This window comes from Lontra canadensis, unplaced genomic scaffold, assembly GCF_010015895.1.
Source record: "Lontra canadensis isolate GAN:19392208 unplaced genomic scaffold, GSC_riverotter_1.0 scaffold16, whole genome shotgun sequence".
In the NCBI taxonomy this organism is placed as follows: domain Eukaryota; kingdom Metazoa; phylum Chordata; class Mammalia; order Carnivora; family Mustelidae; genus Lontra; species Lontra canadensis.
Genome location: NW_022631010.1, coordinates 5,375,506 through 5,388,786, shown reverse-complemented (window position 1 = coordinate 5,388,786; position 13,281 = coordinate 5,375,506). Strand labels below are relative to the sequence as shown.

Sequence of the window (13,281 nt, the reverse complement as noted above, 5' to 3'; positions counted from 1 at the left end):
GTGATGTGTATTAAGGAGGGCACAGATTGCATGGGGCACTGGGTGTTATCTGCAAATGATGAATCATGGAACAGTACATCAAAAACTCATGATGTACTGTATGGTGACTAAATAACATGATAATATTTTTTTTAAATTTTTTATTTCTTTTCAGCATAACAGTATTCATTGTTTTTGCGCCACACCCAGTGCTCCATGCAATCCGTGCCCTCTCTAATACCCACCACCTGGTTCCCCCAACCTCCCAACCCCACCCCTTCAAAACCCTCAGATTGTTTTTCAGAGTCCATAGCCTCTCATGGTTCACCTCCCCTTCCAATTTCCCTCAACGCCCTTCTCAAAAAACACACAAAAACCCCACCAAAACGTAAGGAGAGGTCCCTCTCACCCTGTGAGGCCTCTCTGCCTGACCTCTGTTTCACAACCCAAAAGTAGATCGCAGCCTCACAGCCGTGTGACTGCATTATAGATGCTTCCTTCCTCTTCCATCACCAGAGGGGCAGGCTGTTCCTCCCCACAGATCAGAGGCCCCATCGCCCAGCACACACATTTGCAGAGAGCAGGATCCTCAGGCCTCCACCATGTGGGCCCCTGCCTCCGGACGGTGCCCTTCTCCTCACCTGCTGCTGGCTCTGCTGTGGGGACTCACAGGTGAGCATTGCCTTGAGGGAGACTCCCCTTTCCCTGCCTCCTCAACCTCTCCCTGTCCCTGGGCATTGAGGGCCTCCACGTAAACACAGGTGTGCTACCCACACCCTCTACAGAAAGCCAAGGACTGAGTCTCATCTGAGCTTGAAATCAGGGATCTGAGCATTTCCTCTGGGGATCCATCACTTGTAGCTGGTTACCACCAGCATCCAAAGAATCAATGCTTCAATGGGTAACAATGACAGCTTTATATATGTTCATTGATCTAATCCTCACAACATCCATGCCTGATAGCTATGACTGTACTCCTGATTGCAGATAGGGAGGCAGAGAGAGTAACCAGCGCAGAGTCACCTACTTAAGTCCCTGGAGCAGCTTGGGTTCATGTCCAGCCCATTCAGCTCCACAGTTCATCTTGTTAACCATGTTATGCTGCCTGGATCCTCAGTGGAGGCCAAGTGCAGAAACATCAGAAACACAGGCAAACAGTAGAAGAGCCATCACGTATCACACGCAGGGGACTTCAGAATTCCACTGTGCTGAGTGTAATCACAAGCTCTTGTTAATGATGTGCTGCATGTTTCCTAGGAGCCAAATTGTTACTGAAGTTTAACATGTACTATAATTTCACTTAATCCTCAAAACAGTCTCTACTAGCATCCTGGGCCACACTGTACATGTACAGAGAATGCACTTGCCTCTGTGTGTGTGTGTATGTGTGTGCATGCATAGGAATGGGCTTAGGGAAATGTACACACATGCATGTGCACACACACATGGGATTTTTTTAAAACACTTTGCTTTTTCTCCTCATAATGCAGCCAGTCTATGTGAAATGCACATTAGAATGATGTTTGGATCCCTGTCTCTGAGCTACTCACCCTCTTCTTTAATTCTCTAAACCTACCTTTCACCCCTCACCAAGCTTTTAAATTAAAAAACAAGCTTCTCTCTTGGTAAAATGAGTAGAACCTTGTGCATTACTACCTTGGCAATGCCTCCATGCTGGATTCAAGTGGGTGAGGAAAGAAGGGGACACAAATTCAGAGACTCCTGCCTGTGTGATCTGCATCTGTAATTACATCCATTTTCATATCATGATCCCAATTATCGAGTGTTCACTGATGCCTCTGTGCCTCAGGAAATCTCATGAGTGATAACTTTCCAAATTCCTGAGCACTAACCATGTGCCACACACATACCTGGAAATGTCTATGTCCATTATGTCATGCAATCTTTGTATCCAAGGTAGACATTCTTGTCACCCCTACCTTGCAGATAAGAAAAGAAGGCACAGAAAGGACCAAGGTCACTGAATATAACTGGGAAGTTAGGATTGGAACCTAGGCAGTCTGATTCTAGATCTCACAGGTCTAACCATTGCTCTTTTCAAACCCTATGACCCTAGGTCGATCCCATGAGATTTCTGCATATCTTCCAATCACTGTGGGGAAGGGGGTCATGTGGTAAGGAACATTTGTGGTTTGCTTCTTTCAAGTGCGTCTGTATTCTGGGTATATGCAAGTGTTTGTTTCCTCCAAGTCATCTATGTGGGAAACTCGGCTTCTGATATAATGTCCTGAGAAGTTCTCCACTGAAAATAGATTTCATGGTCTCCGAAAGGCATCACATTGGGCAATTCACACATTATACAAATATTAACTATATACCTACTAGGCGACAAGAACACTTATATTAACATAGGGCATGTTGATGAATAAAAGACACAAAATAGTTGACCTTTTAGAAGTTGTATCATAGTGGAGGAAAGGACAGGAAACAATAGATGCAATAAATCAGTAAATAACAGAAGTACAGAGAGTAATGAACATTACGGAAAAAAAACATGACAGTACAGCTGGATACAACAATGGGAGAACTGCTAGGATGGGATGTATTTAAACAGGTAGACTGGAGCAAAGATAGTAAGAAGGCGGGGGAGTGAGCCATGTGATTTTCTGGGGGAAGAGCCTTCCTGAACAGCATTGGGAACAGTATGAGAGCAGAATCCTCTTGCTCTGGTCAAGGATTTGGGATTTTATTCTGAATGAAATGGTAGCTATTGCAAGGTTTTGAAGACACAAGTGGCACAATCTGACATGAGTTTCATTCTAGCATTTGGTTGAGAATGGAGTACCACAAGGCATAGAGAGAAGTAGCTAGAGCCCTCAAGAGCTCAGTGCTTCCATGTGAACAAGGTAAACTGGTTTGTAGCAAGACAGCAGCCAGGAGAGAAAGGGGAAGAGGTCATACTGTGGGTGCCTGCAGTAGGGGAGTCTTTAGCCATTAGCATAGGAATTGAGGTGAAAAAAAAAAAGCACCCAAGGGTCGGGACCATAAGCATCCGGGAAAATAAAGGTGCCTCCGCTGAGATGTGCAAGGATATGTGGGAAACTGAGTTCAGTTTAGGACATGTTAGCTGTGAGAGGTTTACTTCTAGCTAAGAAAAAGTTCGAATGGTGTTTGTACATACACAGCATAGGTGAGAGACAAGGCGTGGGCCAAAAATAGAAATAGGAGGATTATAGATACACGAATGGTACAATTTTCACCTTTCCTTGGCTCCTCATAACCACCTGATCCATTTCCGTCTCCCCTCCCATTTTCCCTCCACATCTCCCTCCATGGTGCATTCCTGTTTCTTCCCATTTTTCTCCTAGCACTTCAGCTTCCTGACCCCAGTCTTCTCCAGGCTTAGAAACCAAAGTACATGATGTTCTTGGCACACACAGGACGTGCCTGTAATAGCTCGTGCCCTCTTTAGGAGGCATGTTTATTTACAAATACTGGTAAGTGCATGTGTTTTACCAGCTCACACACTGCAAGGAAGAAACACAAATTTCCTCCCTGAGGAGTAGCTAAGAAATGGAAAAAGACACTGGGTGTATGTGTGATGCACCAGCAGCCTGCTTCTCTGATTTCTATCCCTGCCTGGTTTTGAGGACACTTCACCTAAGAAAGAATGAGTTTGCATTTCTGAATGTCTCCAGAGACTAGCTAGTCACCAAGGCAGGAAATCCAGCTGCGAAGTCAAATCTGCTCTGTGCCACATCACTGAGCCTCTGTGCCTTTATTTCCTGGGTTGAGATGGGGTCTCCCATTACAGGCTCTGGTGGAGGGCCGCTCCCCGTGCACACTGGGTCAGGGAGCTGTTGTGCTTAAACACCTGAGGAGACACGCAGGATCATGGCAGGATGAGTAGACGACTGCTCTGTTTTCCCTCCAGGTGTGGCCGGTGAGGCGAGGCTGCAGGTGATCCAGTCTGACAAGTCAGTGTCTGTCACAGCTGGACAGACAGCCACTCTGCACTGCTCCGTGACCTCCCTGATCCCCCCAGGGTCGGTTCAGTGGTTCAGGGGGACAGGGCCAGGCCGGGAGTTAATCTTCAGTTTCAAAGGAGGCCACTTCCCCCGAGTAACAAATGCTTCTGATGCCACAAGGAGAAACGCAAAGGACTTTTCCATCCGCATCAGTAACATCTCCCCAGCAGACACCGGAACCTATTACTGTGTGAAGTTCCAGAAAGGGACCCCTGATGATGTGGAGTTTAACTCTGGACCAGGCACCCAGGTCACTGTGAGTGGTGAGTACGGCCTGGGTCTCCTTTGTCCCCTGGTTGTGAGAAAAGTGAATAAGAATGCCCTCCATTGTCTGACCAACAGCTAAGAATCAGGCCTTGTTGTGGCTGTCCCTGACTTTAGCCCCTTCCACGGATCAGGGAAGTTGAGGCCTGGAGGTGTCCTGATGCTTGCTCAAGGCCCATGATAAATGGTGGGAAAGTCTAGAACCCCAGTCTGTGGGTCCATAATTCTCACATTTTCCAATCCTGAGCAGCCCTCTGGTTCCAGGGATGAGGGACTTACAGTCTGAGTGACTTAGCCAGTCACATGACCCAATCTAACTCCTACCTCCAGAGAGTGTCCCCTCCATGTGGCTGACTATTCTCGACTCAACATTTACTGAGCACCTGCTGTGTGCAGGCTCTTGTCTGCATGCAGGGGAAGCAGGGAACAATGCAGCCAAGGACAGGACTCCTTTCCATGAAGCTCACGTTCCCTTACCTTCCTGTGGACAAATGCACCCAGGGCAGGGAGGTGGGATATGTTTTTCTTACAACGTAGAAGAATCACAGTGAGAAGAGGTATAAACTCACTGTTTATGCTGAGAGCCCAGGATGGAGAAGATGCCAGAGGCTGAGCATTTGTTGTGGGTCTGTCCAAAAAGCACCATGCAATTCAGGGACTGACTTCCATAAGAGCACTGAGTCTCCCCTCAGCTCCAGGACATAGGCATGTGGATGGTTTTATCCTGATTGTGCAGGTGTTACAGGAGTTCCCAGTGGTATGTCCCTTGCCTGGGCACCAGCCCTAGTAAGTGGCTCTAGCACAGGGTAGATCTGTTCCTGCTGGGAAAGCTCTCCTTCCTCTTCCCCAAGCTGCCCACACAGGGGAAGCCCTGGATGAGAATGAATGAAGCTGGAGGGACCATCTCAGCCCATTTACAGATGGGGACACTGAGGCTCAGCAGATTCGGCCTGAGCAGGGAAGTGAGCCACAGCCTGACTCACAGCCCTGCTCTCTGCACACTCACTGTGATGGCCAAAGTGGAGAAAGTGCCCACCCTCTCCTTGAAACTCTTGTAAATCTTGTATGGTTCTCTTTCTCAGCAGTAAACATTAAGAAAACACGGGAAGAGGTGGGTTAGCTTTGCACCCCCAGATCAGAAAGGTATGCAAACATCTGGTGAAGTGTCGAGCCTGTTCCTGGAGGACACGGCTTCTCACGAGTAACAGGATCCAGATTTTCCCCTGATATGTGTTGTTGCTCCTTCACTGAGCAGCCTGGGGCACCGGCCTGGACAGAGCAGAGGGACCCCTGCAATCCCAGCAACACCGGGCACCCCATTCCTGGCTCTGCCCACTAAGGATGACTGGGAGGCACATCCTGGAGGGTGTTTGGCTCCGTGAGCAACAGTTCACATTCTAGACTCAGCCATTGTGACCCTACATCTTCCCTCTGTTGTTGTCGAGTCAACATGTCTGGACACCCGGAGGGACCCCTTCCCATAACCATTTTCAGTGAGAATGTCAGATAGAAGAGGAGGGTGGCTGTCACTGTTGGGCTGGAGAAGGTGGGACATTTGCTCTGTTGTGGATGAAACAGCTGGAGGCCACAGGAAGTCCCCCTGGGATGCAATGAGGAGTGAGGAGCAGTCCTGCTGTGCTCGGACCAAAGTAGCTTGGCTCCTTGGTGAGGGAGAGACAGAGACCACCCATGGGGACTTTCCTCACAAATCTGTCTTTATTTTACAGGGAAGGGATCACAGGGAATCATTTCCAAAGCCATGATGCCGAACAGGGGCAAGTAGGCTCTATATATTAGGGCTGGAGACAAATATTCAGAGGGGGATTTTAACACTATCATGAGACTGAGGTAACTCTCAGCCACTTTCTAATTCATCTGCTCTTTTCCATCTGCATTTCCAGTGATAAATTTCAAGCAGAACTGGTTGCATTCCCTTACTTGCCCCTTCCCGCAATCCCGGTAAGGAGAAATGCCTCTTGTCCCATGTCATAGAAGAGGAGCCTCGCCGTGCCACAGCCCCATTTGTGGTCAGCTGGCCAGCCCAGTTCTGGCTTCTTTAGGGGTCCCTGGTTCACTGCACAGTCTGTTGCATATGCTCTCTAACCTCAGTGATGTTTGCAGGGAAGCAGCTAGGAACGGTTGATGCCAACAGTCAGACCCATCAGAAATGTCTTTCCTGTGCCCAGATTGGTGGGAAGTCACCTGGCAGAGAAGTGAGGGGGGGAATTGAACTTAGGTCTGGAACTGCACCTGGGCCCTGCCCCTGAGTCAGAGTTCAGCTCTGGAAACTCAGGGCCTCCTCTGTGCAAGGAGGAAAGGACACCGCCCTCCGCACACTCTCAGAAGGGTGGCGGGTTCTCCACAGTGCCTCACAGGTATCCTGAGCGCTGAGGACCACAGTCATGCTCACTGTTCACAAATGTTCCTCTTGTAGCCAAACCCTCTCCCCCCATGGTGTCCGGCCCCATGGCCAGGGCCTCGCCGGAGCAGACAGTGAACTTCACCTGCAAGTCCCACGGCTTCTCCCCCAGAAACATCACCCTGAGATGGTTCAGAAATGGGGATGAGCTGGCAGCCTCCCAGACCAGCGTGGACCCAGAGGGAAACAGAACGTCCTACAGCATCTTCAGCACAACCAGGCTGGTGCTGGCCCCGGGGGATGTTCGCTCCCAGGTCATCTGCGAGGTGACCCACGTGACCCTGCAGGGGGGTCCTCCTCTTCGTGGGACTGCCAACCTGTCTGAGGTCCTCCGAGGTAGATGCCCCTCCCCACCAGCCCCAGCCCGGGTCTGGCCCCCAAGTCTCCCAGCCTGCCTCTCCCAGCTTCCTGCCCTAGTCCCTCTATTCCCTGGAGTCTGACCCTTGGCAGACCCTCCAGGTCACCTGCACCTAGATGTGCCGTCCCCTCCTACTGTTTCCATGGCCGCCGTGGGGTAAACACCTACCATGTGCCAAGCACTACGCTCAGTCATTTCCTTTACTCTAACATAGCAATTCCAATTATTGAGCACCTGCTGTACTCCATGCCACCGTGTGCTTGGTGGGGTCATTTGTTTTGCTATAGTTATTCTATTCCAACTGTATGCGTGGGGCTGAGAATCGTTATTTCACTCATTCTTAGCTTACCAGGAGCCATCAGTCCTTGAGCACCTACTGTGTGCTGGGCACTGTGCTTAGGGATTCATTCATATGCAAAGGCTACCCTCAGTGTTTGAGCACCAGCTGTACGCCTAGCTCTGTTCTGGGTGACTCCCTTGCTGTGTGGGGGGAGATAAGTTCTCAAGCCCCTTCCCCATGTTCTGTCTGTTCCAAGAGGTGAGAGCTTCTGCCCTGTGCTGTTTCAGTTTCGCCCACCTTGGAGGTTTCCCAGAAGCCCGTGTCAAGAGACCAGGTGAAGGTCATTTGCCAAGTGAAGAAGTTCTACCCCCAGCACCTCCAGCTGACCTGGCTGGAGAACGGCAACGTGTCCTGAACAGAAAAGGCCTCAAGGTCCTCAAACCTCATAAAGAACAAGGATGGGACCTTTAACTGGACGGGCTGGCTCCTGGTGAGCTCATCCGCCCACAGGGAAGACGTGGTGTTCACTTGCCTGGTGCAGCACGACGGGCAGCCCATGGTCACCAGAAACCATACCCTTGTGGCCTCTGCCCACCAGAAGGACCAGGGTGAGACCTCAATGGCCCTGTTTCTTGTGTCCTGCTCCCTGCACCTTCACCTGACAATGATTAAGTCACCATGTCTGGCCAGCCGTGTCTCCCTCTGTTCGTTCCCACCTAGCATGGTCTCTGTCCCTTCTACGCTTTTCCATCATCACCACGGAAAATGCCTGCACTTGCCACTCTGAAATTCCAGAAGGGACCCTGAGGACTTGGAGTTTTGAGTCTTGACCAGGCTTCTGGGTGACCGTGTGTAGTCACACCTGGGGTCTCCTCTCTCCCTTTATTTGTGACAGCAGATCAGCAATAGTCATGATCGCTCAAAGCACATTCACTTTATGCCAATTCCAATTCATTTCTGGTCTCCTTTCCTGCTTAACCAACCTGTTGGCCTGCCATTTTACAGAAGACTCAGGGAACAGTGAGGGACAGATGGCAATCATTTCCTGCCCTTAGGACAGCTGAGGAGCTAAGCTTTTCGAGGGAAACCTAAGTCCCTAAGATGGACAAGCAACTGTACAAAAAAACGGGGGCGGGGTTTAATTATAGCAGGGGCGCATTGTCCCAAAGAACTATGGTGTCCCCTTTCTACAACTAAAACATTCCTTATTTCTCTCTCGTGTAACATCAGGGGGAGGTCAAGCCAGTTTTCCAGGAGTCTTTGTTCCAGAAGATCTTTCAAAGGCCCATGTTCCTTCTAAATGCCCAATGACAGTGTCCTCTTGCCTGGGTCAACACTGGGCCACCAAGTGTTCATGTCACTTCTGCCCAGGAGACTAGAGATAGGAAGGGGAAAAGGAACAATTTCCCTTAAAAGTAGAGGTATGCAGAAGTTGCTTAACTGTGTCCACTAATGACTTAGTCATGGATCCACATCCAGCTCCAAATGGAGTCCACGCTTGTGTGCTTATGTGATTAATGACATGGTTTCTTCTATAAAACGTATACTATTACATTCTTAGTAAAATTAACAATAATTTTAATATCACCTAAAATGAAGTATATATTCCAATTTTCTAAAGCTTCTTCTATTAACTTTATTTTGTGGACCTAACTTGGTTTTAATTCACTTGTAAATGTTTCAAAAATTTTTCCTGTGAAATACCTGGGTCTCCATGATTCTTTTTTTTTTTAATATTTTCTTTATTTATTTCACACACAGAGAGAGAAATCACAAGTAGGCAGAGAGGCAAGCAGAGAGAGAGGAGGAAGGAGGCTCCTTTCTGAGCAGAGACCCTGATATTGGCCTTGATCCTAGGATCCTGTGATCATGACCTGAGCCGAAGGCAGAGGCTTAACCCTCTGAGTCACCCAGGCACCCGATCCTTCTTTTGCTCTGAAAAGAATCTGAATAGCTAGGGCTACTCAAATTCTTCATTTCATATTGGATGCTTGTGGTAGTCTGTGCTTTTGAGAAATGTGGTCTTTTTCTCTGAATTGTCAAATTTCTGCACATAGAGCTTCTCATAGTATTACCTAGTAATCCTTTTGATGTCTGTAGGGTACCTCATTTCATCCCTGATACTGGAAATGTGTCAATTCTCATTTTTTTTCATTGTTACAATGGCTAGAAGTTTTTAAAATTTATCAGTCTTCTCAAAGAACCCACTTTCATTTCAGAGATCTTCTCTATTGTTTGTTGTTAATTTCTTTGTTTGTTCTCCTCTTTTTTTTTATTTCCTTCTCTTGCTTTGAGCTTATTTTGCTCCTTCTCATTTTTTTTGAAATGGGAAAAACATTATCAAGTCTAGACTTTTCTTTTTTTGATTGCCACAGCTGGGCCTCCTTCTGGGCTTGGGGAATCGGGAGTGTGGACCCAGGATACATGGTGTGGGTTCCTCTTGGAGAATGGAAGCATCTAGCCCACCTGGCTTCCTCTTCCACCTTTCAGAGCCCTCCATGGGTGGACTTCACATGAGTTCCAGTGGGCAGACTTCTACTGAGACAGGAGAGGTGGGAGAGATGAGTCCACACCATCCCCTGCCGTTCCTATGTTTTGTGAAGGTGGGAGGGGAATGGCATAAGGGAATGTGCATTTGGACATGGAGATTTTTCTCTTTAGTCTCCAGAGATTCTGCAGTTTGGGCTTTGCTCTTTAGGACTACCAAGAGCCAGTTTTCCATAGAATTTACTGTCCTTTTGTTGTTTTTCATGGGTTGAGAGGCTGTATTTGGAGATGAGTAGCTAAGCCTCTGTCTTGTACTCAGCAGCCCATTACAAAGTGCCCAGAGGGCTTTGAAATGCTTGGCCCTGGTGTCCCTATCCCACATCTCGGTATCCATCTCCCATATTTCCCCATCAGAGCCCCACTCTAGCACAGTAGGTGCAGTGTAGCTGAGAATTCAGTCCTCTCTGTAGCACTGATACTCTTATGATTATGTTGGACCCAACTGTGTCCTCAGCTTTTTCTGCCCTCCAGCTCTAGGAGTCTGCACTGTTGCGAAGTCCCCTGACAGTCACACATAACTTTTCACATGTGATCAGTCTTTGCTTTGCATTTCTTTCTCTGAGTGGGTGATGCCCAGGAACAGCCACCCAACCCATAGTTCTTGTAATTATCACGTCATCAGAATGCCCGGATATTCCCCTCCTCTGCTTACACCAGCCCAGGACACAACGGTGAGGTTTCAGCAGTGACAAGGGCAAGGCAAACCGGCACCTGCCCTGCTCTACCTCCCACAGGGCTGGGGGCCTCATGACCAGCTGGCAGATAGAGACATAGGTCCAAATGTGCCCATTAGAGTTGGCTTTCCAGACCCCAACCAGACAAACTCCACACATCAGGTGACCCGTGAGTGAGACTCTCAGATTATATAAGAAGAGGAAAATCTCACTGGGGTTGCTGTCCGATCCACCTGTGTGAGAGAGCGAAGGAGGCAGGACTGGCAAAGGGAGATGTTGACACAATTCAGCACGGCAAGACTCAGCCTCAGACAGAGAGCAAGCAAGCTGAATGCTCTTTGTGAGTTGTTTTAAATGGAGATAAATGGTTTGGCCTCAGTATCCCTACTTCCTCAAGCCTTCTCCTGCTGGCTCCCCTCTAGAAACAGGTACAAACATGGCCAATAAAGTTCTTTCAACTCAGAAAATGTCCAGGGGCCCCAAAGCAGAGACGTGACATCCTCTAACATGCCAGGGGCAAATATGCTCAGGACCTACTCCTTCCTTTAAGACTATTCTGTATTTCAAAAAAAAAAATGGATTTTTAAAAATTCAAACATAAAAACAAAAATGGGTCATTGAATGAAGTAAAAAAATCAGAAGCTGTCCTTCCAGATCAACAGTCTATGTCCAAGAGACAGACGTCGGCTGAAAGTGGCAATGGGGTTCAGGTGGCCTGATGTGTCTGAAACTCTCCTGAGCATTAGACCCCATTTCCTTGCCTCCCCAGGATATTGTCCAGCCAGCAGGTCTCCTGAGGTCAGGTCATCCTGAGGGTCCTCAGGATGATGTGAGGTCCTCCTCACCTCTGTACATGGGAGTCGTCAAACCATGTGCATGGAGTAAAGCATGGCAGCCTTACCCTCAACTGACCGTGATATCTGTTCTCACTCCACTTGAGGCCAGGCAGACATTTGTCTCTATGGCCCAGAGAGTCTGGCTTTGTCCTGGTTAAAGACAAGGTCTCAGAGTCACCTGCAGGCCAGCAGTGAGGGGTTTCCCTGGGTCTGAGCCACCTCATCTGTCCACCTTCTGTAAACTAGGAGCATGTTAGCTCATCAGAAAGAGGCTGTGTGACCTGCGCCACTGGGTGTGAGGACCAATTCAGTAAACCAAACTTACCCGTTCCTGAGTGCTCGTTCTCCCCACCTCTTCCCTCAAGAAGGACACCTGGCAGTGAGAAAGGCATGAGTGAGGTGAGGAACGTCTTACCCCAAATTCAGCCTTGAGCAGGGGAAGAATTCATGAGTCTCAAGAGCACTGATAAGCCTGAGTCACTTCAGATACAGTAAGTGGAGGACCCGGGGAATGGACTCCAGGGTGCCCCCCTCTGATTGTGCCTCCTATCCCTTCTTTTCCAGAGTCAAGGCCATTTACTCCATTCCTGATGGCTGTCATCCTGGGCCTGAAGCTGGTGCTGCTCATCACTTTCTCTGCCATCTATGTCCACAAGAAGCGAGGGCCTGATTGTAAATTGTGGGTCAGGGAGGGCAGGGCAAGTTTACTCCCATAAAGAGCGAGGTCAGGAAGAGGGGCAACACAAGGTCACACAGGGTCAGCGCCCACCTGCAGTAAAGAGCATGTGACACACCTCCCTTGATACGCTCAGTCTCAGGGGTCCCAGCTCCCTGAGGTGTTGGGGGAGGGGGCCTTTAGCCTATAAACATGAACAGGGTCAAAGGCTATCAAAGAGTGTGGACAGAGTCTCCTAGGGATCCTGGGAAGGAAGTGGACAGAGAGGCTGAATGAGAGGCGGCTGGGTGGGAGGATCCCTTGGAGATCATCACTAGATAACAGAGACTGGGGCTCCTTTGGGCACAAGATGTCTGCATTTGGAGGAATGCTAACAGGTACCAGAGGGCTGCTCTGAGGACTGCTTCCAATCTGACCCTCTGTGGGAAATATTGGAGGGGAAGGGGAGGCGGAATCAAGCCCTAAGGGAGGAAGGCTTAAGTGGCAGAGTCCTCTATCAGGGGCTGCCTGTCCTTTCACAATAGGTGTCCCAGGAGGAAAATAGCACCGAGGACATAAGAGACACGTGGGAAACATTTCTGGAATGCTGAGCAGATAAACAACTGTGAACATGGGTTCCACAGCTCTTCCCTTTCTCCCCTACTACTTGCCACCCTCAGTCTCTGCTCGCTCCTTCCTTCCTTGAGGGGCCCAGGCAAAGACAAGGAACAACTAGAAGCTTCCCCAACTCTGCCCCAAATACCTTGCTTCCTCCAGAGACCCACCTGCCCACAGTCCCTTCTGCTCCTTCTCACAATCCTTGATAACCCCAGAGCTGGGTGTTCACAGCATGTCCTCAGCAGGGGTCATGGGAAGTTGCTCTGGGGACTGATGCATGGGTATCTGCCTGAATGTGAGAAACAAGTCACATCTACACACACCAGGTGCCTCTCATTCATCTTCTGGGGACTGTGGCCTAAACTACGTGCTCACGTCCATGTTCTTGGGAGTCATTTCTGCCAACCCCCGACATTCTAGCCTTGTTGAGGTTCTTCACTGGGTCTTAAATAAAATGAATTTCATCCTGGTTTGAGGAAGAGAAATGATTCTCCTTCCTCTTTGTCTACATGTCTTACTCCTCTGTCCCAGGGACAAGATGCCCTCCTCCCTGTGATGGGAACACTAGCTCTTCTGTCACCTTCATCCTTCCCAGCCCCACTGCTCATGCACATGAGCTGGCAGTCCAGAAGCCTGGAGCCATCCTTGGTTTTCTTACTTTA

General features: G+C 49.0%; 1 pseudogene; it reads left to right on the top strand.

Annotated features, from left to right (window-relative positions):
- Window positions 1-544: 544 nt before the first annotated feature.
- The window catches only part of LOC116868567, a 99,693-nt pseudogene continuing 86,956 nt past the window's right edge, over window positions 545-13,281 (top strand).